The sequence below is a fragment of the Bos taurus genome, chromosome 10, assembly GCF_002263795.3.
Source record: "Bos taurus isolate L1 Dominette 01449 registration number 42190680 breed Hereford chromosome 10, ARS-UCD2.0, whole genome shotgun sequence".
NCBI lineage: Eukaryota > Metazoa > Chordata > Mammalia > Artiodactyla > Bovidae > Bos > Bos taurus.
In genome coordinates, this window is record NC_037337.1 from 44,962,431 (window position 1) to 44,989,991 (window position 27,561).

A 27,561-nucleotide genomic window follows, 5' to 3' on the forward strand; every position below is an offset into this window, starting at 1 on the left:
TATTTAACATCATCATAAAAAAATAAATAAATAAAAAAAATTAACATCATCATACCATGTGCCCTCAAATTTTAAACATTTCCATCTTTCTAAGTTGTCCTTTAATAATGTTCTCTGTCTCCCCTTGTCACATGTTTAATTTTCATTTTATTCTGTATATTGAATGAGCAGTGTCCTGATGAACAGATAAGTTCGTGATTTTGGAAAAATCCTGAGCATTATGCATCCTTGAACTCCATTACTGATTTGATCTCTTTGAGTTTCAAATGTTTCCCCCTCTTATTTCATAGACTCATAGCCTTTCAGAACTGAAAAGGGCCTGAGATATCCTGTGCTCAAATCCCCTTGCTTTAGTGTGACAAAACTCTGACTCAAAGTTTCAGTCCCTTTTTCACAAATCATAGCAGGAAGAGAATCAAGTTTCAAGTCCCGAAGCTAGCAATCACAGAGCCAGAGCTCCGGGCCTTCGCCCCAGGCTATGCCAGCAATCAACAGAGATGATGGAGAGAAGCACCCTCTCTCAGATCAGTTCAAAGTGCTGGTGAGCTCTTTGGCTATGACCTCTTCAAAGACAAGGTATATGGGAAGGCCATTAATAGATCCCTGTTCACTTGACCTCCATGTGGAAGCATTCCCTTGATAGTTTGGGTTGAAAAGACCCTCCCCCGCCGCCCCCCCCCCCCCCCCCCCCCCACCTTTAGCCCTTAACTGAAGTATTTGGCAGGCACAGTAAAGAGAATAACAGAATCACATAAGCTAGCTTCCCAATGTTATCTTCTGATGGGAGGGGAAAGGTGTTCTATCCCAAAAGGGGAAATAAAATGATAGGCATTTGTGGGAGGGCGCTTTCCTCAGTTGAGACTCCTGGGTAAGCTGTTCTGTGCAGTGGTGACTTCACCAAGAACATCTGGTGCATTCTAACCATTACTTAGGAAGCCATATAAAAGACTTATTTACACTGAATGGTCTGTTTTGGCCTTTTCTGTTTACAACCCAAATTTGTCAAGCCTGACTCATTAATAAGCCATGTGAAGAGGACAGGCCTCATCTCTAGGCTGAGCTGGAAAATGAATGCGACCAAGAAAAATTTAGCCTTCTGACCTAAGGCTGGCAGATTTTCTTGGGTTGTTTTCTCCTTCTCCTCCTCCTTCTTTTCCTCTTTTTCTTTTTTTATAATTGCTCTTACATAATACATAGAAACTTAAATAAAAAATGTAACTGAAAACATTGCTTTTATTTGGCAAATACCAGTGGTTCCCTGGTGGCTCAGACTGTAATGAATCCACCTGCAGTTCAGGAGACCCAGGTTCAATCCCTGGGTCAAGAAGATCCCCGGGAGAAGGGAATGGCAACCCACCCCAGTATTCTTGCCTGGAGGATTCCATGGACAGAGGAGCCTGGCCTGCTACAGACCATGGGGTCACAAAGAGTCGGACATGACTGACCGACTAATATAACACATGCTAACTGCTGAAGAGATTATTCTCATGCCACCCACCAAAGTGTTCCATATGGCGTCCAGGCAGATATATACAGTTAGGGTCCACAAAACTGTCACAGAAGGGAGATCATTGCTTACTGTGGTCCTCAAGAACCTTCTTTACTCATGGCTTTAATAAAAGAAAGAAGGAGGACTTCCCTTCTTAGTCATCCAGTGGTTAAGACTCTGCTCTTCCAATGCAGGATTCATGGGTTTGAACACAAGTTGGGGAACTAAGATCAGGAATACTCTGTGGTGCCACAAAAAAGAAAGAAAGAAGGAGCATAGGCATTTAAGATAAACAGGATGAAACAACATTTTGCATCTAATTGGTGGTGGGAAAAGGCAACCCTCAGGCACGAAGGGGGTGGATAAAGCCTTAATGACAGACATACATCTTCAACAATCTGACGTCCACTCCTGAACAACTGAGCATTGATCTATACTTCAAATATTTTCCTAATAGCTCTGAACTCCCAATCTCTCCTCAAGTAGCAAGAATATCACAGTTCATTTACACTTGAACCATCTTTGTCAATTTAAATGCAATCTTTCTTAACTCTACCCAGAAAATTTATAGGATGAATAAAGACTTGTGGAGAGAGATACGTATTTTTCACAAAACATCAATTAGATCTTTTTTTCCAATTACTATTTTTCTGTTTTAAAAGTTATTTTAAAATGTACATACAATAAATTTCGCTTTTTTGGTGTCCAGTTCTACGAGTTTCAACAAATGCTTAGTGTTGTATGATCACCATCACAATCAAGAGATAAAAAGTTCCGTCACCTAAAACACTGCCCAGTGCATCCTCTTTCCTCATGCCGCCCCTCAGCTCTGAGCACCACTCATCTGTTCTGCAAATGTCATATAAATGAAACCATAAAGCTATTTGAACTGTATTTCTTTCACTTAGCATAATGCACTTCAGATTCATTTATGTTGGTGCATGTACCTGTACCTTATTCTTTTTTACTGCCAAGCAGTCCATTTTATGGGTGCACTGTGGTTTCTTTATCCACTCACAAGCTAAAGGGTATTGCACTCTTTCCAGATGTTGCTGATTATGAGAAAGCAGCTATAAACATTCATGTATAGGTGTTTGTGTGAAAATAAGTTTTTCTGTCTTTTGTCCTATGAGTGCAATTTCTGAGTCATATGCTAAGTATATGTTTAACTTTACACCAAAACGTCAAACTGTTTTCTAGTATGGCAGTACCATTTTGCATTCCCATCAGCAATGTATAAATAACATGGTTCTTCCCATCCTTTCCAGCATTTGATGTTGCCACAATTTTTTAATTTAGGCATTGTAATAGATATGCAGTGGTGGCTCATTGTGGCTTTAATTTGTATTTTTCTAATTTTAATGATGTTAAGCATCTTTTCATATGCTTATTTACCTTCTGTACATACAGATTTTTAACAGTCTTTATCTGATTTCAAATGTGATACATGATTGTTATAAAATTTTAAATGTTAGAGAAATATGTTATATTGAATACAAAAGTTTAATAATTTTACTTTCTAGTCATAGCTACTGTTAACACTCTAGTGTATATTCTTCCATGTATAAGCTAACATATACAGTATTTATAGCAGTACAAAAATGGTGGTATTTTATACATACTGTTTGAAAACTTGCTTTTAATCACGTAATAATAATCCTGGATAGTTTTTCACATTGTGCTATTCAATTGTCTTGTGTCATATTGTAAGAGAAATGGAGGAAGTCTTGTTCAGGCTTCAGAAGCAGGGGAGCAGGTCTCTGTCCTGCTTCTGACCTGCCTGGACACTGTCCGGATTCTGTGCCTGCCTGTAAACACAGCAAGTCAGATGGCACTCTAGATAAGAAAGGGAGGGCTTCCCTGTGGCTCAGTGGACAAGAATCTGCCTGCCAATGCAGGAGACATGGATTCAATCCCTGATCTGGAAAGACCCCACATGCTACAGAGCAACTAAGCCGATACAGCACGACCACTGAGCCTGTGCTCTAGAGCCTGGGAGTCACAACTCCTGAGCCCATGTGCCACAACTACTGAAGCCCTTGCACCCTAGAGCCCATGCTCCGCAATAAAAGAAGCCACCGCGATGAGAAGCCCTCACGCAACTAGAGAGTAGCCCCTGCCCAGGACAACTAGAGAAAATCCAGTTAAGGACCAAAGGCCCAGTATGGCCAAAAAGAAAGAGGAAAAAAGGGAATGGGTCTTGGACTCTCTTAAGCCCCTGAGGACCTGAGGTCAGCCCCCTTGGGTCTAAGAAGTCCTATAACTCACAAGGCGAAACAAACAGCATTGTGAAAGTTAAAGTAAAACCAGAGATGCATTTTTGTGTGCAAACTGATGATGACATATTTGCAATCTGGGATTATAATCAGGAATCCCCCAAACTGCAATCTGAAGTCTCACCTCTGGGGTGGACACACCACCCTGGATCCTTTCCCAGTTGGGGCTCCAGACAACTGTCACTCAGGACTTGCCAGTGCTGTTCAAGTATGGATGTAGGTCAGCCCAATTTTGTGATGTATATGCTATAACTTCTCTCTATTGTTTCCATTTCTTTTCTTTTACTGACTATATATTGAAATTAAGTCAAATAATCTTCCATAAAAAATTGAAATTGTTTATTTGTGTTTAATGAGTGGTTTCTCTTGCTAATGAATCCTTTAAACCTAAAATGAAAGTAAAACTTATAGCAAAATATGTATTTTCTAATGAAATAGAATTTTTTCTGATTTTAAGTACAAAATATCACATTTGGATGATTCTATATCCTTAAAGATAATAGCAATCAGTATTTCTAGTATATTTGAGTAAAATTTTAAAGTTATACAAACTTCCTGATTGCACATTTCTCAGTTCTGAACGGAGAACTTTGTTGCAGTAATAAGAACTATTTCAGAAAGATACCTAAAAGATGATGCTGTGAAAGTGCTGCACTCAATATGCCAGCAAATTTGGAAAACGCAACAGTGGCCATAGGACTGGAAAAGGTCAGTTTTCGTTCCAATCCCAAAGAAAGGTAATGCCAAAGAATGCTCAGACTACTGCACAATTGCACTCATCTCACACGCTAGCAAAGTAATGCTCAAAATTCTCCAAGCCAGGCTTCAACAGTATGTGAACTGTGAACTTCCAGATGTTCAAGCTGGTTTTAGAAAAGGTAGAGGAACCAGAGATCAAATTGCCAACATCCGCTGGATCATGGAAAAAGCAAGAGAGTTTCAGAAAAACATCTATTTCTGCTTTATTGACTATGCCAAAGCCTTTGATTGTGTGGATCACAATAAACTATGGAAAATTCTGAAAGAGATGGGAATACCAGACCGCCTGACCTGCCTCTTGAGAAACCTGTATGCAGGTTAAGAAGCAACAGTTAGAACTGGACATGGAACAACAGACTGGTTCCAAATAGGAAAAGGAGTACCTCAAGGCTGTATATTGTCACCCTGCTTATTTAACTTATACACAGAGTACATCATGAGAAACGCTGGGCTGGAAGAAGCATAAGCTGGAATCAAGATTGCCAGGAAAAGTATCAATAACCTCAGATATGCAGATGACCCCACCCTTATGGCAGAAAGTGAAGAAGAACAAAAGAGCCTCTTGATGAAAGCGAAAGAGGAGAGTGAAAAAGTTGGCTTAAAGCTCAACATCCAGAAAACTAAGATCATGGCATCCAGTCCCATCACTTCATGGGAAACAGATGGGGAAACAGTAGAAACAGTGTCAGACTTTATTTTGGGGGGCTCCAAAATCACTGCAGATGGTGATTGCAGCCCTGAAATTAAAAGACGCTTACTGCTTGGAAGGAAAGTTATGACCAACCTAGACAGCATATTAAAAAGCAGAGACGTTACTTTGTCAACAAAGGTCTGTCTAGTCAAGGCTATGGTTTTTCCAGTGGTCATGTATGGATGTGGGAGTTGGACTATAAAGAAAGCTGAGCACAGAAGAATTGATGCTTCTGAACTGTGGTGTTGGAGAAGACTCTTGAGAGTCCCTTGGACTGCAAGGAGATCAAACCAGTCTATCCTAAAGGAAATCAGTTCTGAATGTTCATTGGAAGGACTGATGCTGAAGCTAAAACTCCAATACTTTGGTCATCTGATTTGAAGAGCTGACTCATTTGAAAAGACCCTGATGCTGGGAAAGATTGAGGGCAGGAGGAGAAGGGGATAACAGAGGATGAGATGGTTGGATGGCATCACGGACTCAATGGATAGGAGTTTGGGTGAACTCCGGGAGTTGGTGATGGACAGGGAGGCCTGGCGTGCTGCAGTTCATGGGGTTGCAAAGAGTCAGACACGACTGAGCGACTGAACTGAACTGAACCAGTTGAATTATGTGGAAATATAAAACAAGTTTCCAGTTAATTTCATGTTTGTGTCTTAAGAAACATGTGGCTATGTGGATAGTGCTCTATCATAGGGAATAGCAAGACTATAAAGAAATTTATTACATTGTATTATTGTTCCCCCAGGTTTTCCATATTAAACAAGCTGATTTTGGTACATACTTTTAATTATTTCACTCATAGGCAATTCCTTTCTGCATCAATCATTCCTATTAACTCATAATATTCTCGTGGGGGTTAAAGCACTATCAGTGTCCTTTTATGAATGATTTCACAGAGAACAGATAACAGGCAAAGGAATGTAAATGATTTATATCTTGTGACTTAACCTTAAACCCCCATGCTTGTTTAAATTTAGGAAAATTAGGGGAAAATTTTGACAATATGATTATTCTTAAGTAGAAGAGGTTTTTTGTTTTGGTTTGGGGGTTTTCTTTTGTAACCATAGACAGAAATATTTAATCTTAGAAGGCTATTCAGAAGGAGGAAAGAAAATGGAAATATCAGAGACCTTAGTGGGTATTTCCTCTCCCTCTCTTCTAAGAGCATTTAATCTTTTGGTTTTCGAAGCAAATCTCTTGCAGCTGCTTAGCTCTCTTTCGTGCCAAGGACCCTTTGTTTATACTAACTGCACCCAAAGCATTCTTCTTACATAAGTTGTACTACTTAAGCTCTTTTGCAAGTCTCAGACTTTATCGCATACATGGGGAAACAGAGCCATACTTTTCTTTCTCAGCATTCCTTCTGGTCAAAGGAGAATGTAAAGGATTTGATTTCTTAAGCATCAAGCCTTAACCTAAGACTGCTTGTGATATGCATGTATCAGTGTATAAGACAACTCTCACGAGGCTTTGGCTAGATACCCTTACCATTTCCATGCAAATGGTGACAGTTCTAAGAAGGGACCAGGCATAACAGTAGTCCATTTGTATTCAGCTGGTTTTCTAACCTATCCTTAAAATTAGCAAGAACCAACTAGTGTAAGAAACAGAATAAAATACGTGTGCATACTCAGTCATGTCCAACTCTTTGCGACCCCATGGACTGTAGCCCACCAGGCTCCTCTGTCCACGGGATTCTCCAGGCAAGAACACTGGAGTAGGTTGCCATGTCCTCCTTCAGGGGATCTTCCTGACCCAGGGGTCAAACCTGCATCTCCTGCATCAGCAGGTGAACTCTTTACTACTGAGCCACCTGGGAAGCCCGCCCAAAGAGACCTAGTTCTCCTAGCGGAGACTGATTTTGGATATTCATCTGTAAGTTCACAACTTTTTAATTCCATGAAAAATACACTTATCTTGGACATATTTTTAAAGCCCTTGAAGATTAAAGAAATTATGTATCATCTTTTTATCACTAAACTCCAAATTATAAAATTGAGCCAATTGTCAACTTTTAACATTTGTTCCTGAAAGCTCAAAGGCTGTGAATAAAAGGAAGTTCCTTCTTTCAAGTTTTGTATATTCAACCCCCAAACTTAATATTATGTAAACAGTTGGATCATAAATGCCATTCATTTACATTGTCTCCAATGATGCTTTTTTGTTTTAGAAATGAGACAGTCAAAATCTGCTGCTGCTGCTGCTGCTGCTGCTAAGTCGCTTCAGTCATTTCCGACTCTGTGCGACCCCATAGACAGCAGCCCACCAGGCTCCCCCGTCCCTGGGATTCTCCAGGCAAGAACACTGGAGTGGGGTGCCATTTCCTTCTCCAATGCATGAAAGTGAAAAGTGAAAGTGAAGTCACTCAGTCGTGTCCGACTCTTCGAGATCCCATGGACTGCAGCCCACTAAGCTCCTCTGTCCATGGGATCAGTCAAAAGCTAGGAAGAGTCAAAGGACACATCCAAGATCATGTAGCTGATGTGGATGAAGGTGGACTCAATCTAGACCCTTCAATTCCTCCATACGTTTTTATTGTCATTCAGTCGCTAAATCATGTCTGACTCTTTGTGACCCATGGAAGGCTGCAGCATGCCAGCCTTCCGTGTCCTTCACTATCTCCTGGAGTTTGGTTAAATTCATTGAGTCAGTAATGCTATCTAAACATCTCATCCTCTGCTGCCCTCTCCTCTTTTTGCCTTCAGTCTTTCCAAGCATCAGGGTCTTCCATAAGTTTATTGTACCACGATTGCTTTTCCTAAATTATATAGATGATAAAATTAATTTTGCAGATTATCCAGATGATAAAAATTATAAAAATGAAAATACAGCCAATCATTCTGACGTTTGCTATTACCCTGATACTAGTGAATGATAGTGTGCTTTTTTTTTTTTTTTTTTTTGTATCATATAGATAAAACGTCATCTATGTCCAAGCTTGCTTGGCTAACACTACTCTCCAACCTCTTTTTTATTTTCCTGTTCCTACTGAAAAGTTCATCAAGACTCATAGATTCACATCTAGCCTTAGCTGTGAGCTGTGTGACCTTCACCAAATTCCCTGAGCACTCTGAGCATCTGTTTCTTCATTTTATGAAATAAGAGAAAAACAACAGCAGTCTCCTCAAAACGGCTACAGGGAAAATTAGATGAGAAAAGTCTTTAGGGAAGGGTCTGGCCAGGGTAAGTACTCAGTTTCAGTGTCCAAAGAAGGCATGCTTCAAGAATAAACATAGGGATATATGAAGAGTAAAGAGACTGGGGATCTTGTCACTAAATCGCAGGTGACACAAGTGTGCTCCAGCCTCCAAAATGTGTTTGATAACAATATAACAGACACAGTAAGCTGTGCTATATCAGTGGCACCTGATACCAGCGAGAGTCAATTTTACGTATTTCTTCCCAACTCCGTTTTCAGTGAGGTCAAGTTGGTAGCTTGAAATCAGCCATGGTTGGGGGTATTTACACTCCAGGAAACTGGCAAACACTGTAAAGCAGACCTCCCCTCCCCTCCCACAGAGCTGGCTGTTGGACATGTGCCAGCACACCACTGATAGAGACCAGGCTTTGAAGTCAAGTAAATCTAGGTTTGTAGCCAAATCTAAACTCTAACGCTTACTAATATACTCTAACATATAAATAGTAGAGTCAAGCCATCTGAGTCTCTGGTTTCTCATTTTTGAGATGGGGATAACAGTACTAAGTTTGAAGACCGTTGAAAAAATTAAATGAGATAAAGCATGTGCAACACTTAGAATAGGACCTAAAGCCTTAGTAACATCAAAAAATAGATGATAATGGTTGTTACTATTGTTGTAAAAAGTCTGTCAGCTTAGGTTAGGAAAGAATTTGTTTCATGGAAAAAATTTCTATTCAAGTTCTTTTATTGTCTCTGAGAAAATATTTAAACAAATTTAAAAATCTAAACAAAGACAATTTTAAAGCCAAAAATCTTTAAGTGCTCTGAGTCTCCTCTAAGCATTTTTCAACAATGTTGGGCCCCAAGCCAGAACATGTTACAACCTTTTTGAACCCACCCCACCCTGCCTCAACAGCAGGCCTCCCCCAGAGAAAAGAATCTGATACAATGCCAACAAGAGAATCTTCCTCCTTAGACTATCTTAAGGCTTTCATCCTTTTTTGCTTAAAATAAAAAAAGAAAAGCTAAAAACTTGGGATGCAACAGGCTTCAAAATACTCAGATACACAGAGTGTGGAGAAAGGAATATTCAAAATTTAAAAACTTTGGTTCAGAGGTATGTGGATGAAGGGCCTGGGCCTGAGGTACCCCTTGCCATATGGCAAGAAGAGCTCAGATACCCATAGGTATGGTGTCTCCATCCACTTCCGAGCCTTTTCTCCAGGTACCTCATCATGAAGGGGGTAGCTGGTCACCCTCCTACTGAGGCCCTTAGCAGAGATCTGTTGCAGTAGCTCAAGACAGTCCAATTGAGGAGTTAGGTGATGGGCGATTCATTTTTCACTCTGTTGCAAGGGCATGTGGGTTGGGGGGACAGGAAAAGGAGAGCAGACAGGACTTTAGAACACTGGTGGAGCCCTGGAAGCCACACCAAAGCCACACCCCGTGAGCTCGTGCAGGAAGGATGTGGAGACGACAGTCCCAAGCAGGCCCATTCAGTGTTCTGGGTAGGTCTCTCACTTCCTCTCCATCACCACCATCTGCCTCTTGCTTTTTCTGGAGGGGCTGTCAGGAGCACGTAAGGCATCTGAGTCCCCTCTAGCAGAGTAAATCAAGATTGTCTATGGACAGCTGCTTCTTTATTCTTATACAGAATTTCCCTGGCACAACAACAGTATCATAAGCTGTATCACCCCCGCCCCATTACCATGCAAAGTGAAAGTGAAGTCGCTCAGTTGTGTCCGACTCTTTGTGACCCCATGGACTGTAGCCTATCAGGCTCCTCCGTCCATGGGATTTTCCAGGCAAGAGTACTGGAGTGGGTTGCCATTTCTTTCTCCAATTACCATGCAAGATGAAAGACAAATAGAAACTTAGAGTTACACTTTGTTCAATGGACAGGACTCCAAAGGGTGAAATCCTTTTCTTAAGGTTGCATAACTTGTTAACTGTGTCTAGAGCTCGGTTTTGTTTTTTGTTTTTTTTTTCTTTTGCCTCCTTCTGAGCACAATTTTCCTAGTCTGTACCTTTTTTGAAAAGAAGAGAAGTGAAAAGCAAAGGAGAAAAGGAAAGATATTCCCATTTGAATGCAGAGTTCCAAAGAATAGCAAGGAGAGATAAGAAAACCTTCCTCAGCAATCAATGCAAAGAAATAGAGGAAAACAAAAGAATGGGAAAGACTAGAGATCTCTTCAAGAAAATTAGAGATACCAAGGGAACATTTCATGCAAAGATGGGCTCGATAAAGGACAGAAATGGTATGGACCTAACAGAAGCACAAGATATTAAGAAGAGGTGGCAAGAATACACAGAAGAACTGTACAAAAAAGATCTTCATGACCCAGATAATCACGATGGTGTGATCACTCACCTAGAGCCAGACATCCTGGAATGTGAAGTCAAGTGGGCCTTAGAAGGCATCAGTACAAACAAAGCTAGTGGAGGTGATGGAATTCCAGTTGAGCTATTTCAAATCCTGAAAGATGATGCTGTGAAAGTGCTGCACTCAATATGCCAGCAAATTTGGAAAACAGCAGTGGCCAAAGAACTGGAAAAGGTCAGTTTTCATTCCAATCCCAAAGAAAGGAAATGCCAAAGAATGCTCAAACTACTGCACAACTGCACTCATCTCACATGCTAGCAAAGTTATGCTCAAAATTCTCCAAGCCAGGCTTTAGCAATACGTGAACCGTGAACTTCTAGATATTCAAGCTGGTTTTAGAAAAGGCAAAGGAACAAGAGATCAAATTGCCAACATCCGCTGGATCATGGAAAAAGCAATAGAGTTCCAGAAAAACATCTATTTCTGCTTTATTGACTATGCCAAAGCCTTTGATTGTGTGGATCACAATAAACTGTGGAAAATTCTGAAAGAGATGGGAATACCAGATCACCTGACCTGCCTCTTGAGAAACATATATGCAGGTCAGGAAGCAACAGTTAGAACTGGACATGGAACAACAGACTGGTTCCAAATAGGAAAAGGAGTTCCTCAAGGCTGTATATTGTCACCCTGCTTATTTAATGCAGAGTACATAGAGTACTTCTATGCAGAGTACATCATGAGAAACGCTGGGCTGGAAGAAGCACAAGCTGGAATCAAGATTGCCGAGAGAAATATCAATAACCTCAGATATGCAGATGACCCCACCCTTACAGCAGAAAGTGAAGAGGAACTAAAAAGCCTCTTAATGAAAGTGAAAGAGGAGAGTGAAAAAGTTGGCTTAAAGCTCAACATTCAGAAAACTAAGATCATGGTATCTGGTCCCATCACTTCATGGGACATAGATGGGGAAACAGTATCTGACTTTTGGGGGGGGCCTCCAAAATCACTGCAGATGGTGACTGCAGCCATGAAATTAAAAGACGCTTACTCCTTGGAAGGGAAGTTATGACCAACCTAGATAGCATATTCAAAAGCAGAAACATTACTTTGCCAACAAAGGTCCATCTGGTCAAGGCTATGGTTTTTCCTATGATCATGTATGGATGTGGGAGTTGGACTGTGAAGAAGGCTGAGCGCCGAAGAATTGATGCTTTTGAACTGTGGTGTTGGAGAAGACTCTTGAGAATCCCTTGGACTTCAAGGATATCCAACCAGTCCATCCTAAAGGAGATCAGTCCTGGGTGTTCATTGGAAGGACTGATGTTGAAGCTGAAACTCCAATACTTTGGCCACCTGATGCAAAGAGCTGACTCATCGGAAAAGACCCTGATGCTGGGAAAGATTGAAGGCAGGAGGAGAAGGGGGCGACAGAGGATGACATGGTTGGATGCCATCACTGACTCAATGGACGTGAATTTGAGCAGGTTCCGGGGGTTGGTGATGGACAGGGAAGCCTGACATTTGTTGAATGAAATGATAGAAAGTGACAGTGATATTTTTTTAACCTTCACTTTTTCTTTTTTTTTAATTAATTTTAAATTTTAAAATTTGGGTCCGTGGGGTCGCAAAGAGTTGGACACGACTGAGCGACTGAACTGAACTGACCTCCTTCTAGATTCATTTCTCCCTGTGAACGGGTGGACCCCCAGGTCTGGCTTGGTAGGCCTCCTAGCACCATCCGCCCTCTCTGGGTCTCTCCAGCCCTTGGCTTTTCCATTCACAATCTCACGCTGCTGGGTCTGGCTGGGCTCAGGCAGCCTTCATCACTGTCATTGTTGTTTAGGTGCTCAGTCATGTCTGACTCTTTTTGCAACCCCATGGACTGTAGCCCGCCAGGCTCCTCTGTCCATGGGATTTCCCAGACAAGAAATCTGGAGTGGGTGGTCATTTCCTTCTCCAGGGGATCTTCCTGACCCAGGGATCAAACCTGCATCTCCCACGTCCTTTGGTAGGTGGATTCTTTACCACTGAGCCACCAGAGAAGCCCCACACCTATCCTTTAGGTAAGAAAAGTACTAAGAGGCTTTAGAGATTAAGAGACATTATGGGATTTGCTCATAGTGCCAGGCAGGCAGATTTTAGAGTCACACCTTGTTCCTCTTGACTTCTTGCCTTCAACTTGCCCACTAACCAGACCTCCTCCACACCACTTAAAAATATCACTGTTGCATGAGACAGGGTGCTCAGGGCTGGTACACTGGGATGACCCTGAGGAATGGGATGGGGAGGAAGGTGGGAGGGGGGTTCAGGATGGGGAACACGTGTACATCCATGGCTGATTCATGTCAACGTATGGCAAAAACCACTACAATTATTGTAAAGTAATTAGCCTCCAATTAAAATAAATTAATTAACTTTTTTAAAGAAAAAGTGAAAGTTAAAAAAATATATCACTGTCACTTTCTTTCATTTCATTCAACAAGTGTCAATTGAGCAAATATGCTATAGTCAGCATAAAGGAGGTGCAAGAGCTAAAAAGATCAAAATGACACACCCCATCTTCCTAAATCTACATCTCCTTCCTAGAAGAACCCAGACTTTAGCCTACCATATTTTAAATAAGGAATTTTTCCCATCTTCCCAAACTACACAATTTTTATTTGTTTAATTGTATTTTTGTTTATTTATTTGGCTGCACTGGATCTTAGTTGCAGCATGTGGGACCTAGTTCCCCAACCAGGGATAGAACCCAGGATCCCTGCACTGGGAACTCAAGAGTCCTAGCTACTGGACCACTAGGGAAATCTCTACAATTTTTATTTATTGAATGTGTTCAATATATTAATTAAGTATCTCTTCTAAACTCTGTGTCTGTTTTCTCCATTATTAATTATGAGCCTGGGCTCCTTAACCCCATGTTTTACACAAGGAGCAGGTAGATTTTAGGTTTAGCTGCTCTTCTGACTTAAGCTGAGCTTTCCAGAAAGCAGGGCCTGAAGCGGTTTTTGATGTCATTACCTTATTAGGGATGCACGTTCAGGTAGCAGGCATGAGACACAGGGAGAGTGAGGCAGGAAGGAAAGTAAGCCAACAGAAGGATACTTCATAGTTTTATGCCATTAAATTCAATTGACGCCTTGATACTGTTGGGACTGTCCCTTAAAAAGCCATGATAAAAGCTGCATGTGGGGCAGGGATAAAGGAGGAAGAATTTACCAATCAGTTTCCTTTTCTACCGGTCAAAGGTTTGCCCCATGGAGTGTTACTGCTTTCTGCACTTTCAGGACTGCATGTTTGAGTACCAAATAGGGTGTGACCCACACCTCAGCATCAGAAGGGAAGCTATGGGGCTGGAGACAACAGAGGTACAATATATAGAGAAAGGGGCGCCCTGGCGGGGGGCACCTGCAGGAAGTTTATCTGAGCACACGTCAGTACCGGTTCCCACAGGGGCTTTGAACCAGACCAGGTGAGGTCTGATGCAGGTGTTTGATACGATTGCTATTGACTTTGATCCTGTTCTCTGTTTCCTTATAAAGACAGGAATAAAGACAGTTGATTGTAGTTGCTTTTGACTGTTCTTAACCCATGGTTCTATGGTCATGAGTCTGAAAGGGCTAGGTTGAATGAGTTCAGTATAGAGCCTCCAGGTAATCATACTCCAGCCAAAACTCACACCTCAATAGATCCTGAGGGTCAGGGTTGATAAGGTTCATCTTCTAATTGATCAGATAACCATTTGTAGCACTGCACAAAAGAGATATTCTGTCTTTTTAACTTGAATTTTAATTATTAAATGCCTGCTATTAAGAATTAAAACACATTCTCAATGCAAAGGTTATGGTTTTACAGCAATGTACTAGGAGGGGTCTTTATAGACTATTAGTCTTACTAATAAATTTTTGTCAGAAATAATGGCTTAAGAAAGAATCCTAATAAAAAATAGTTAACTCTGGCATATGTTTTCAATTCTAATCAGATTCTTTCCATAATTCTGAATGACAGATGTGTTCTTCCCCTTCTTCCTTTTAGCAAAACCTTGATTTTGTTTTAGAGGACTTCCCTGGTGGCTCAGATGGTAAAGAATTTGTCTGCAATGCAGGAGATCCTTGATTTTGTTTTAGTAACCATCTCTCTCCCAGCAAATTAGTGTTGGATCTTGATTGATCTATGTGTATCCAGGGATCCCATTCAGCTTGCCAGTAATTCATTTGGGTGAATTACTCACCATTTGAACCAGTGAGATGTGAAGGGGAGACAGTTGAGGGGCTTTGGGGACACATTATACTTGATCTTAAAAAAGTAAACAAAGATAAGGAATGAGTTTATTGCCACTGGATGTTGTTGAATAGGAATGGAATGCTTGGAGCATCTAGAGAACTCGACTGAAGATGAGTCAGATACTCTAATGAGGAATGGTGGAAAAGCTACAAAAATGCTAGATTCTTGATGATGTCTTTTAGTCACTAAACTAACCAACTCTGGAACTGCTCAAACTGTGGGTTTGTTAATGAGAAATAACTCCATTACTATTCAGGCCAGTTGAGTCAGGGTTTCTGTTACTCACAATTCAAAGTATCCTGATGTGGTCACTGGGAATTCAATGTACAATTAATTTGTACTGGAGAGCAAACCAGAAAGGTACACAGCTTAGAATCAGAAGTTCTATGAGAATTTTATTTAAATTCTTCTATGACTTTGGCAGGAAGTGAATACTATCTTCTTTTAAAATTTTCTAATCTTATGATTAGATGATCTGTTCCATACCACAAGAACTTTAGTCCTAGAATCTTTGTCACTTAAAAAATTAGAATAACCCCAAACATATTTCAGGCCTCCCAGGGGGCACTAGTGGTAAAGAACTCGCCTGCCAATGCAGGAGACTCGAGAGACATGGGTTCGAGCCCTTGGTCAGGAAGATCCCCTGGAGGAGGGCATAGCAACCCACTCCAGTATTCTTGCCTGGAGAATCCCATGGACAGAGGAGCCTGGCGGGCTACAGCCCGTAGGATCACAGAGAGTCAGGCACGGCTGAAGCAAGTTAGCCCACACACAAGTGAATGTATTTCCTGGGGATGATTTTGGTTCTGCCATGGTTCTGCCCAGACAACTGTCCTGGTTAGGCTCCTTAATTTCAATAAGAAAATCATAATTTTCCCCTGGGCTCTACTGATTGCCAACGCATTTGGATCTGGTATCAATTAGCAACCCAGAATACTGATACTCCAAGGTTTTGCTAAATATTACAACTTTCAACTCTCTATGGTCCAGGACTTTTCCAAAGCTCAGCTACAAGAACGGAGCTTGCCAACAGGGACAGAATCCTCATTCTACTGGAGATGAGAAACCTTGCTCTTGGCCCAAACAGACGGTCCAGCAACCACAGCTGTACCGTTAAGCCTCCTTCTCTCTCCCATGTCACCCATCAGCCATAAAATTACGTTCTGAAGTTCTTTTTTCAACTGAAGAATGGTAAAGAAACAGCCTCTAAATTCTGTATTAAATATAATCCTACTGAAGCCCAGAATCTTAGTGGAGTCCTAGTCAGAGAAACACAGCTTGGCAGCCAAAAAGTAACTTCAAAAAAATGAAAACTCTTAACATGTGTTTCTTAAATTGACCAAAGGCAATTCAAAATTCACAGAATATTTCTTAAAAATCTCAACGATAAGTTCACTATCTTGATTGTGGTGATAATTTCATGGATGTCTGTTGTCGTTCAGTTGCTCAGTTGTGTCCGACTCTTTGTGACCCCGTGGACTGCAGTAACACCCGGCTTCCCTGTCCTTCACTGTCTCCTGGAGCTTGCTCAAACTCATGGCCATTGAGTCAGTGATGCCATCCAACCATCTAGGAATATTCTGTAACCCTGACAAAGAAATGTCCTATAATCAAAGGTGCCTCTGGGACAATTCCAGCCATGCAGAGCATAGGTCTGGATTGTGCTTCTTCTTGGAGTTGTCTTAAGAAAGTAGGCATTCCTCGGTACTGACTTGGAAACCAACAAGTTGCCTTTCCTTGAGCCTTCTTGTTTTGTTTCTGGTGAGGCAACCTCTATTTAATGAACACACATCAGTACATTATCCCTTAGTTTGCAACTTTTAGTGCACCGAATCTTTAAGTTTGGCCACTGTTCCAATATTTCAAGGCCGGCCACCTGTGCTCTTGATCTAACCGTCAGAGAGAAACAGACCTCAGATGCACAGTGATGTCAGTCTAGGACAGGGATGAAGTGCAGCATTTCAGGTCTACCATCCGCACCCCCCACCACACTACCAGTGCCACCCTAATATCTCCATAATGAAACAAGGACTCACATCCTGCCATCTCAGAGTGGTACCAGCATCCACGGAAGAAACTCCAACAACCAAGATTTCAAAGTAAAATAATCCCTGATTAACATTTCTCAAACATTATGAAAGAGACACACAGTCAACAGCAATGTTTCTCAAAATCATTTTGTTCTCCTTGTGCCTATTTCATTTTTCATGGCTCCTCCGAGCTGCAGCAACACCAGGCTTCCCTGTCCTTCACTATCTCCTGGAGCTTGCTCAAACTTATGGCCATTGAATCAATGCCATCCAACCATCTAGGAATATTCTGCAGCCTGACCTCTCCTCTGAAAACTCCTTACAGGGTCCCTCCCCCAACCTTAGTTCACCCATGTGCCTTGGCTTCTCATCCTTCCCCTTTCCTCTCAATTAGTCATTCACAGAATCCTAGGGGGAAAGTCTGCAAAGGCAGAACTGTCCTTACATGATAGACGAGGAGAAGGAATTGAACAAAGAAAATACTCCTTAAAGAGAAGGGCAGAGGGAAAAGCCGGCACCATTTATATAGTAATGCCTTTTCTCCATTACAAATCCCTGTAGGCATCAGGCAGGAGACTATCTCATCTGTTACATCACTGTGTCCTCTTTCTATGACAGCAGGAAAACATTCACGGATCAATACTGTGAAAAGCTGTGCTCCTACTAAAGAGGAAATTTACTTTCATGGGTACTGAGAATCCTCTATTGGCAGTGCTTCTGTCCCTGCACAGATTATTTGGAAGTCTAGACCCAAATTAACACTATCGCCCTAGTAACATGCAGTGTAGTGTCTATAGTATGCAAACTTATGTGTCAATATCACATCTGGGTTTAATAGTTCCTGTGTTTATTTCTCTCATCTATCAATTCCCTCACCTACTTATAATCTATGTAATTTTACAGATGGTTTCAGATCTATTGCAGCATAAAGTGATGGAATGAATAAATGAATGAATGAAAAGGCACATATCTTTCCTTCTATCTCTTCCTAATTTACAAGGTTACACTTGCCTTTTCCCTTCCTGTTTTTTTTTTAATTTGAAAATAAACCATTTTATTTATTTAAATTAATTTTTTTCCACTTAGGAAATTCTAAGGTTTCTTTTTCCAATTTTATTGAGATATAATTGATAGCACTGTATAAGTTTAAAGAATACAGCATAATAATGAGTTGATTTACATATATCATGAAGTGATTATCACAATATGTTTAGTGGACATCCATCATCTTATATAGGAACAAAATTAATAAAAAATATCCCTTGATTTTTCAACCTCAGCTCCATCATACTACAAGGGCTTCCCTAGTGACTTAGTGGTAAAGAATCCACCTGCCAGCATAGGAGATGCGACTTTGATCCCTGTGTGGGGAAGAGCCCCTGAAGCAGGTAATGGCAACCCACTCCAGTATTCTTGCCTGGAAAATTCCATGGACAGAGAAGTGTGGTGGCCTACAGTCCATGAGTTGAAAGGAGTTGGACACGACTGGGAAACTAAGCATGCATGCACGTCACCATACTACAAACCCATGTCTGTCCCAGGTTCCCTTCTGTCTCCCAGAGACCCAGGATCAAAAGCGAGGCATGACCTTTGCCTGCTCCTGTGCTTCACTCGCAGGCAATCAGAAGTTCTGCCAGTTCTTACTTCATGTGCTGCTACACATTCCTTCCAGTCTCAATGACAGATTCTCATTTGGGCCCTCATCACCTTATGACTGGACCATTGTGATATTTGCATAACTCATTTCCACTGCAGACCTTCTCCACTCCAGACCATTCCTGCAAATGCTTTATTTACCATTATTCCTATCACACCACCTGAAGCATATGGTGCTTCATTCATTCCTTTTTTTTTATTTCTTGCCTAATTTAAACCCCAAATGCAAATTTTATTTTTAAAAAGCTTTTAAGATTCTTTCACATCAAAACCATCTTTGAGCTTTCCAGATAGTCCTTAGGTAACCAAAAAGATTTATCCCTTCACCTTATGAAAGGAGCAGTACAAAAATAATAAGGCTTGTTTCATGCTCTTCATATTTTAATTAGCTCTGTCAATGACACAAGTGACACGAACCATTACATCAATGCTCACTTTCTGAATCCAGATGCCAAATGAGCCTTTTCCTTTCTTAAGCAAAAACTAGACTAATCCCCTACTTTGAACATTTTGACCTATGCCAATCCCTTCTTCCACACTGTGAATTCAGGACAAGGTTATACTTTAAAGGTACTTATTCAAAACTCAGAGCTTATCATAAGCCCATAGCTTACGTTTTTCTCCACCTCTCATCTAAGGCTTATCGACCTTGTTTATCTGCTAGAGGCAGCAAACAATAACAAACACATGAGGCCATTTGATTATCACCTATAAAATTCTTGTATTGTCTGCTTCCTACACAGCAGTAGATAACCCTATCTCCCTTCCCTATATAAGTGAATCTCACGACATCTAAGAGCTGCTTTAGAGCATGCCCAGTTCTTATTGGCTGATGTTTGACCCTGATGACAATCCTAAGATAATATTATTTGGGGATGACTACATCTTCAGAATAATCAATGTATACTTAGTGCTATATGAATAATAATAAAAGACTCTAAATACTCTGTTGTGTGTGTTTGTGTGTGTGTGCTCAGCGTGTCTGACTCTGTGTCCCCATGAACTGTAGCCTGCCAGGCTCCTCTGTCCACGGAATTTTCCTGGCAAGAATACTGTATTGGGTTGCCTTTCCTCCTCCAGGGGATCTTCCTGACCCAGGGATCAAACCTGCGTCTCCCGCATCACCTGCATTGGCAAGCAGAGTCTTGACCACTGAACCACCTGGGAAGCCCAAATAGTCTGCTAGCAATAGCTTGTTGTCCCCTAGATAGCTCTGACATGCATGTGTGCGTGCATGCTAAGTCGCTTCAGTCATGTCTGACTCTTTGCAACCCTATGGACTGTAGCCCGCCAGGCTCCTCTGTCCATGGGATTGTCCAGGCAAAAATACTGGAGTGGGTCGCCATTTCCTCCTCCAGGGGATCTTCCCAACCCAAGGATCAAACCCACATCTCTTAAGTCTCCTGCATTAGTCAGGCAGGTTCTTCACCTTCACTAGCACCACATGATTATGTCACAATTAAGACAGGTCAAAGTTAACGTTGTTCATGATTTTGACATATTACTTTCTTGAAAGGGCTTTTCTGATTTCTTTTGACACCCCCATAAAAACATTAAAAAATAAATTAATATCCACTTATTCTAAACAATCTAACATCTAAAGAAAATTTCAGTAACTCAGACTGAAGCCCATCCTAAAAACACACCTGACTACTATTGTACAAAACTAATGACCCTTACTGGTGTTGCTGCCATTAAAAGACAGTTGTTCAATCCATTAAAAGACAGTTGTTCAATCTGACTGATAAATAAAATGGACTTACTCAAATATAACAATTTACTCCAGTAGAAAAAAATATATACTATATCAAAATGTTCTCACATCCTTTCGTGTCTCTCCAAACTATATCTCCAGGCCTTTACCGTTAATGAACCATAAAAAAAAAGAAGAAAAACAACCCAGTGGGGGTGTCAGGGTCAAATTGGTTCAGACATTACAAAATTATGGGTGGGAAAAAATTTACCTGAGAGACTCAACAGGTGATGAAATTTTACCCTATGAATAAATTTTACCCAGGGAAAACTGAATGATTTTTTAAAATGTCACTTTACCGTTAAAATATTTAAAGAAGTATGTCAATGACACATCATTTCTGAAACATAAAATGAGTTACATTGTTTTATAACCAAAACTACCCCAGTTTTCCATTTTAGTGGGATCTGTCAAAATCCACATCAATCTTCACTGTATAAAACTGTTACGTAAAGCCCTGTGAGACTTGACTCTCCCTCCAACAGATTCCATTTGGAACATTCTGGCCTTGTCAGATATGATAGATTGATATGTAGTCATAGGTCCAACAGATGTGAGCTGCGATTCTGGAAGGTACTTGGCTCAATTCACCACCACATGTTATAGATTTAGGAAGCCAAATACACTCAGACTACAATGAAAGTCAGCCTTCAAACTACATACAACAGAGCCATTTCAGGTGTTCTTAAACACAAATACTGATTTTAAGTTCCAAGACACATATCACAATCAACTTTGCTAGTAAACATACTGAGGCTTTTCATCTGAATCTTCCAATCTAGACCGCTGTACATCTGACTCAAGCCTCACTAAAAGGCCTCCAGAAGCAGACAGTTTCTGGAAGCCATCAGCTTCCTTACCAACCCTTGATGGATGAAGAAGGTGACATCAAGTATGTTTTTATATGTTTGGATGCACATACATAGTTGGGTCAAAGGCCTTATCTTTGAACTTGAAATGTATTCTTTGTCTCTTTCTTCTTTACTTATATTCTTTTGCATTAATCTCTTTTGCTCTCGGCTTAACTTCTTCATTTCCCATGAATGTCTCAACTAAATTTGCCTTTCTCAAAGAATAGCAGTGACCACTCACTCTAGTATTCTTGCCTGGGAAATCCTACAGACAGAGGACCCCGGCAGGATACAGTCCATGGGATTGCAAAGAGTCAGACACAACTGAGTGACTAAGCACTAGCACTACCAAACTTTCTAAATATTAATTTTGATATACATCCTAAAAATTCACTAATACATATATATTTTTTAGCTCTGACACATCTATATTCTTTAATGGGATTCTAAGTCCCTACCAATTAGTTCCTGTTACTGATATTTCTCAGAAACTCAAAGGGTCCAAGGACATCAAAGAACAAGGAAATATGAGACTAATTAAGCAAACTGTTCCAATTATTTTCCCAAAAAGCTATGCAGAATCATTGCATGATTTTTTAAACTCTCCCTGGTATTTTGTCCTCTACAATTAGACCAATTACAGTCAAACTGTTAATGATATCTATTACCATTAAAAGGGATCTCGATGGCCATTCTTGGGCCTATCCTTCTTGATTAATGAGACAGCCTTGTTGTCCTGACCATTCCAAAATGTGATCTGTTCTTTAGACATGGTAATCTAGTCTTTCCAAGCGTTCAAAGCCATTCTTTCATTTGTTCATATTTCATCGAGTTTTATATGACAACTTACCAAAAATTGTCCTTATAGTGGATTTCACCTTTTCACAAGTATTTCTGAACTATGATGAAAGATCCATAATTTATCTCTGACAATGGCCTCATTATCAAGTTAAAAAATGCAAACTTGAGTTGCTTAAGAAGCTAGTATAAATTTGTTGCCTAAAGAGTTCTAAAAAAGAAAACTGTCCTAGACCATCCAAGATGGAGTCTGATAACACTTCATACATTTTACGGTGCTTGGGTAAATATATCAAAAAAGACAAAACAATTAGGCAATAAAAGAGATAAAAGTCACCTGGTTAATTAAAACTGATCAAACCAATCCTTTGAGACTTATTCTCCTGACTAGTTCTAGACTGACTAAAAATTGAATACAAAATCAGTTCTAATTAAAAAAAAATTCTTGTTGTTACTTTCATATATGTTTGTCTTTCTCTACCCTTTACCCTTTACTTTCTCTACTCTTTACCCACAAACTGTGGAAAATTCTGAAAGAGATGGGAATACCAGATGACCTGATTTGCCTCTTGAGAAATCTGTATGCAGGTGAGGAAGCAACAGTTAGAACTGGACATGGACTGGTTCCAAATAGGGAAAGGGATACATCAAGGCTGTATATTGTCACCCTGCTTATTTAACATACATGCAGAGTACATCATGAGAAATGCTGGGCTGGATGAAGCACAAGCTGGAATCAAGATTGTCAGGAGAAATATCAATAACCTCAGATATGCAGATGACACCACCCTTGTGGAAGAAAGCAAAAAAAGAACTAAAAAGCCTCTTGATGAAAGTGAAAGAGGAGAGTGAAAAAGTTGGCTTAAAACTCAACATTCAGAAAACAAAGATCATGGCATACGGTCCCATCACTTCATGGCAAATATATGGAGAAACAGTGGAAACAGTGGCAGACTATTTGGGGGGGCTCCCAAATCACTGCACATGGTGATTGCAGCCATGAAATTAAAAGATGCTTGCTCCTTGGAAGAAAAGCTATGACCAACCTAGACAGCATATTAAAAAGCAGAGAGACATTACTTTGCCAACAAAGGTCCATCTTGTCAAGGCTATGGTTTTTCCAGTAGTCATGTATGGATATCAGAGTTGGACCATAAAGAAAGCTGAGCACCTGAAGAATTGATGCTTTCGAACTGTGGTGTTGGAGAAGACTCTTGAGAGTCCCTTGGACTGCAAGGAGATCCAACCAGTCCATCCTAAAGGAAATCAGTCCTGAATATTCATAGGAAGGATGGATGCTGAAGCTGAAACTCCAATATTTTGGCCATCTGATGTGAAGAACTGACTGACTAGAAAAGACCCTGATGCTGGGAAAGATTGAAGGCGAGAGGAAAAGGAGATGACAGAGGATGAGACAGTTGGATGGCGTCACTGACAATGAACATGAGTTTGAGTAAACTCCAGGAGCTGGTGATGGACAGGGAGGCCTGGCGTGCTGCAGTCCATGGGGTTGCAAAGAGTCAGACATGACTGAGCAACTGAACTGAACTGAACTGAACCCTTTACTGATGACACTGCATCAAAACGTGACTAAAGCCCTCATGGTAAACCGCTTCTTTAGGAGTTTGAACAAAATTGTGTGTCCATTTCTCTCCCCTGCACAGATGGAGATCAATTATAGAAATATTCTCAACCCTTAGAAAGGACAACCCAACTGTCCTCCTGGTGGTCATCACAGGTATGACCCTGGCAGTGGCCATTCAGGGCGAGCAGTATTCCACTATCAGAGAGACACCTCTGAGGCACTGTCAGAACCAGGAGTTCAGAATCTTGGCTTTGTCACCCACTGTTGCTTCAGTAACCAAGACCGGGACTTAGACAACCAAGTGTGCATCTCTGGGAATCCCAAGATTTATTTGGAGAGAAACACTGGTAGAAATTGGACATGCAGTCAATAGCCATGAAGACTTGCCTATGTGTGTTAATGGACTCACATTTGTGTTTAGCAGCTTTAGACATTGGGATTACACTTATAGTTTCCAACTGGAATATATATAATCGGCCTCCCTGACTCAACTCTAAATTTCTCAAGGGCAGCTATTCAGTATGAACAGGGAGTTTAATTGGTTGATGATAGAATGAAAATAACCTCTAGAGGTTTAAATCTCTAGAAATGAAGAACAATTAAAAGTAGGTCAAGAACTTCCTATCTTAACCTGTGTTTCACACAGAAGACCTTGAAAATAATTTTTAAACTGTGTGACATTAGAAAATGTAATAATAAGAGGTTAACTGAATTAATATAATTTAATATCCAATGTGATCATGTGGTGGTGTCCCCTTATTTACCTTTCAGAATACCCAAAAATAAGCTTCTATTTCTGCTTGATATTCAGAAAGAGTGGCCCAAAAAGAATCTGACCAGACATGGGTTCAATCCCTGATCCAGGAAGATCCCACATGCTGCAGAGCAACTAAGCCTGTGCACCACAACTACCGAGCCTGTGGTCTAGAGCCTGGAGCCACAACTACTGAGCCCACGTGCTGCAACTACTGAAGCCGGTAGGCCCTAGAGTCCGGGCTCCACAGCAAGAGAGGCCACCACAAATGAGAAGCCTACACACCACAACTAGAGAAAAGCCCTTGCAGCAATGAAGACCCAGCACAGCCAATAAATACATAAATAAATAAAATTATACATATACAAATAAAAAAGAGCCTGACCAAGAGTAATGGGGTGAATTTGATTTAGCTACTGACTTTTATGATTCTGATTCTGATATTTAACTTCCTTCCAGGTGTATTTCCTCATCTGCTAAACGAGGATTATATTTGTCTGTGACTCTCAGAGTTGTTATAAAAGCTTACATAACATTTAAAGGTATTTTATAATGTAAACTATTCTATATTAGAAGTGTTTGAGCACTCCTTCAGTCAATGAATGCATTTTAAGCAGTATTCATTTGTGGGCCATTTGCTATCACTGGGGGAAAAAAAAAAAAGATGGTTCTCTATGGGGCAAATTTATACAGATAAGGTCACTGTTTGCAAAACTATATTGAAAACAGAGTCCTCTGCATAAAGTGGTCCTGAGGGTAAAGCCATTATTTCAACACAGGAACATTCAGCTATAATTCCTGCAGCATTTCCAAAAATGGAAGGGAAATCAGCATGCTGGGATCTTTGGAAGGTACAGCTGGCTCAGGCCAACAGCTTACCTGTTTGCTTTGATTTCAACTCCTGGCTCAGAGCAGGCAGTATTATCCTTGTTGATGTCAACAGATTATATCGCTCACTGGCTAACCTCATGTTAATGCAGAGGAAACATCGCCATTTGGGAAGCAATTCTTACAGACTAGGTTACAAAGTTGAATGGATTAAGCAATACATGTCAGAAAAAATTTTGTAAAGAAGTTCCATGCACAGGACATGAGACATCTATAGACTCCCAAAAGTTTCAAATATTTCCTGTCTGTTTTTGTTTAACTTATTATTACTATGCAATGCAGTTTGGTATTTGACAATACAAATCCAACTAAGAAAAAGAAATAATTTTTTATTTTTCCTGGTGAGTGAACCAGGGAAAAGCCACAGGGCAGGCTTAAAGTCTTTTAAACTCAGGATAATATAAGAATCAGAGAACCAGAAAATGTGTCAGAGAGATGTTTAGATGGCAGACATCTAGAAGATCTCCTATTTTGTCTTAAAAGATTTTTCAAAGATGGATATTCTATTGTCACTTCAAGTGGTCTAATGTTTGAGCTCTCTTAGATCAACAGAGCTTCTCTTTGCCTGAGCTCTCCTTTAACTTCAAGTTCAACAAATACTGCATCTCCACTGAGGAGATGGAAAACAACTGTCTAGCATTATCCTCTTGACTACCATTGAATATACAATGCTGCTGTATATTTATATAAAAATGCGCAAAACCTACACGGCACCTTCATGAAACTGAATGGGGAAAGATACCTCTTCTGGGTGGGTGCTTGTCCTGCCAGGCAGAGGATGCCTTAGCGTGAGAAAGGTGCTCTTATATCCTTTATGAATTTAGTCTGAGCCAGGGCAACAGTCTGGCAAGCCCCCATTGGCCATTTTGGCTGCAACTCCTTGTTCAGTGTACAGATTCAACAACCGTATGGAATACTTCTTCAATACTTGAGGATAATCACTGTCCCAGCTCGGCTGTCTATCAACAACAGTGCCCCACATCTGTTTGCGTTTTACAAAGTTCCTTTGACATTATCTCTTTTAATTCCTTTAAGAATCACCTAAAGAGATATTTTCATTTCATAGATAAGGAAATTTAGATAAAGAAGCTAAGATAGGTTAAAGTACTTGGCTAATAAGTGGGGAGGCTTATTTTCACATCCAGTCTGTGTGCTTGCTGCTCCGTCTTCATTCCCCAGCTTAGACATACCAGCTTTGAGGATCATTTTCCATCCATCTATTTCTCCCCACTCACAGTTATCTTTGTAGAACCCTCAGTCTCACGTCTTAGTTTGGAGCTCCAAAATCCGGACACCAGCGTTTATATCAGCTCAGGAGTCAACAGCCTTTATGGAGTCCACGGTGAGAGAATCCTAAGAACCAGAAGGCACAGCTCCTGAGCTTGGGAGAAGCATTGTTTTCAAGCTGACGCAAATGGCATTGTTACTAAAGCTTGCCTACGTTTGCTTCTCTTGTGAATGTGAGTTACTTTTTAACATTATGATTTGACACTGTTCATCAGAATGTTAATGCCATACTTTCCCTCAGTTTTCCTCAATTTGTACCTTTAGTATTTCATTTTAGATCCTAAATGACTATTTCAAAATAATCCTTTATCATATTCATTTTAATTCTTTTTCTAACTTTCAATGAACAACGTTCTCCTTATCCTGCCTTATTTAGAGGCACCTACAAATTTAGCCAATATAGGTTCAATACTTGATTTCAAGTCATGTGGGTCATCTCTCTTAGATCTTCTACTAATGACAGAATCTCTCAGTAAGGGGGTTAAGATGTGTCATGTTATGTCTCTAAATCCACTGGAGTGGGAGTCAGCAAAAGTTTTCTGTAAAGGGATAGAGAGTAAATATTTTAGGTCTTGTAGGCCAGATGGTCTCTGTCACAACTGTTCAACTCTGCCCTCATAGCACAGAAGTAGCCATTGACAATACATAAGTAAACAGGCATGATTGTTGTGTTCCAATATGGCTTGATGTATAGATACTAAAGTCTGAATTTCATATAATTTTCACAAGTCACAAAGTATTATTTTCCTTTTGATTTTTTCCTGACCATTTAAACATTTAAAAATTATTCTTAGCTCACAGACTATACAAGAGCAGACTAGGATTTGTCAAAGTTGCTAGCCCTGACATAGAGATCAATACTTACATTAACATACTGTGAACTAGCTATGTATCTGATAAGGGGTTAATACCCAAAATATATAAAGAACTCACACAATTCAATAGCAAAAATATCCAATTAAAAATGGGCTGAAGAAGTGAATAGACATTTTTCT

At 40.4% G+C, this 27,561-nt stretch overlaps 1 long non-coding RNA gene across 1 annotated transcript in view; it reads right to left on the reverse strand.

Moving 5' to 3' along the window:
* Positions 1–708: 708 nt before the first annotated feature.
* The window catches only part of LOC104973145 (uncharacterized), a 194,747-nt gene continuing 167,894 nt past the window's right edge, over positions 709–27,561 (reverse strand). The window contains exon 7 of the long non-coding RNA XR_009496090.1: positions 709–26,632. This is a non-coding gene — a long non-coding RNA (uncharacterized lncRNA). The remainder of the gene's footprint in view (positions 26,633–27,561) is intronic.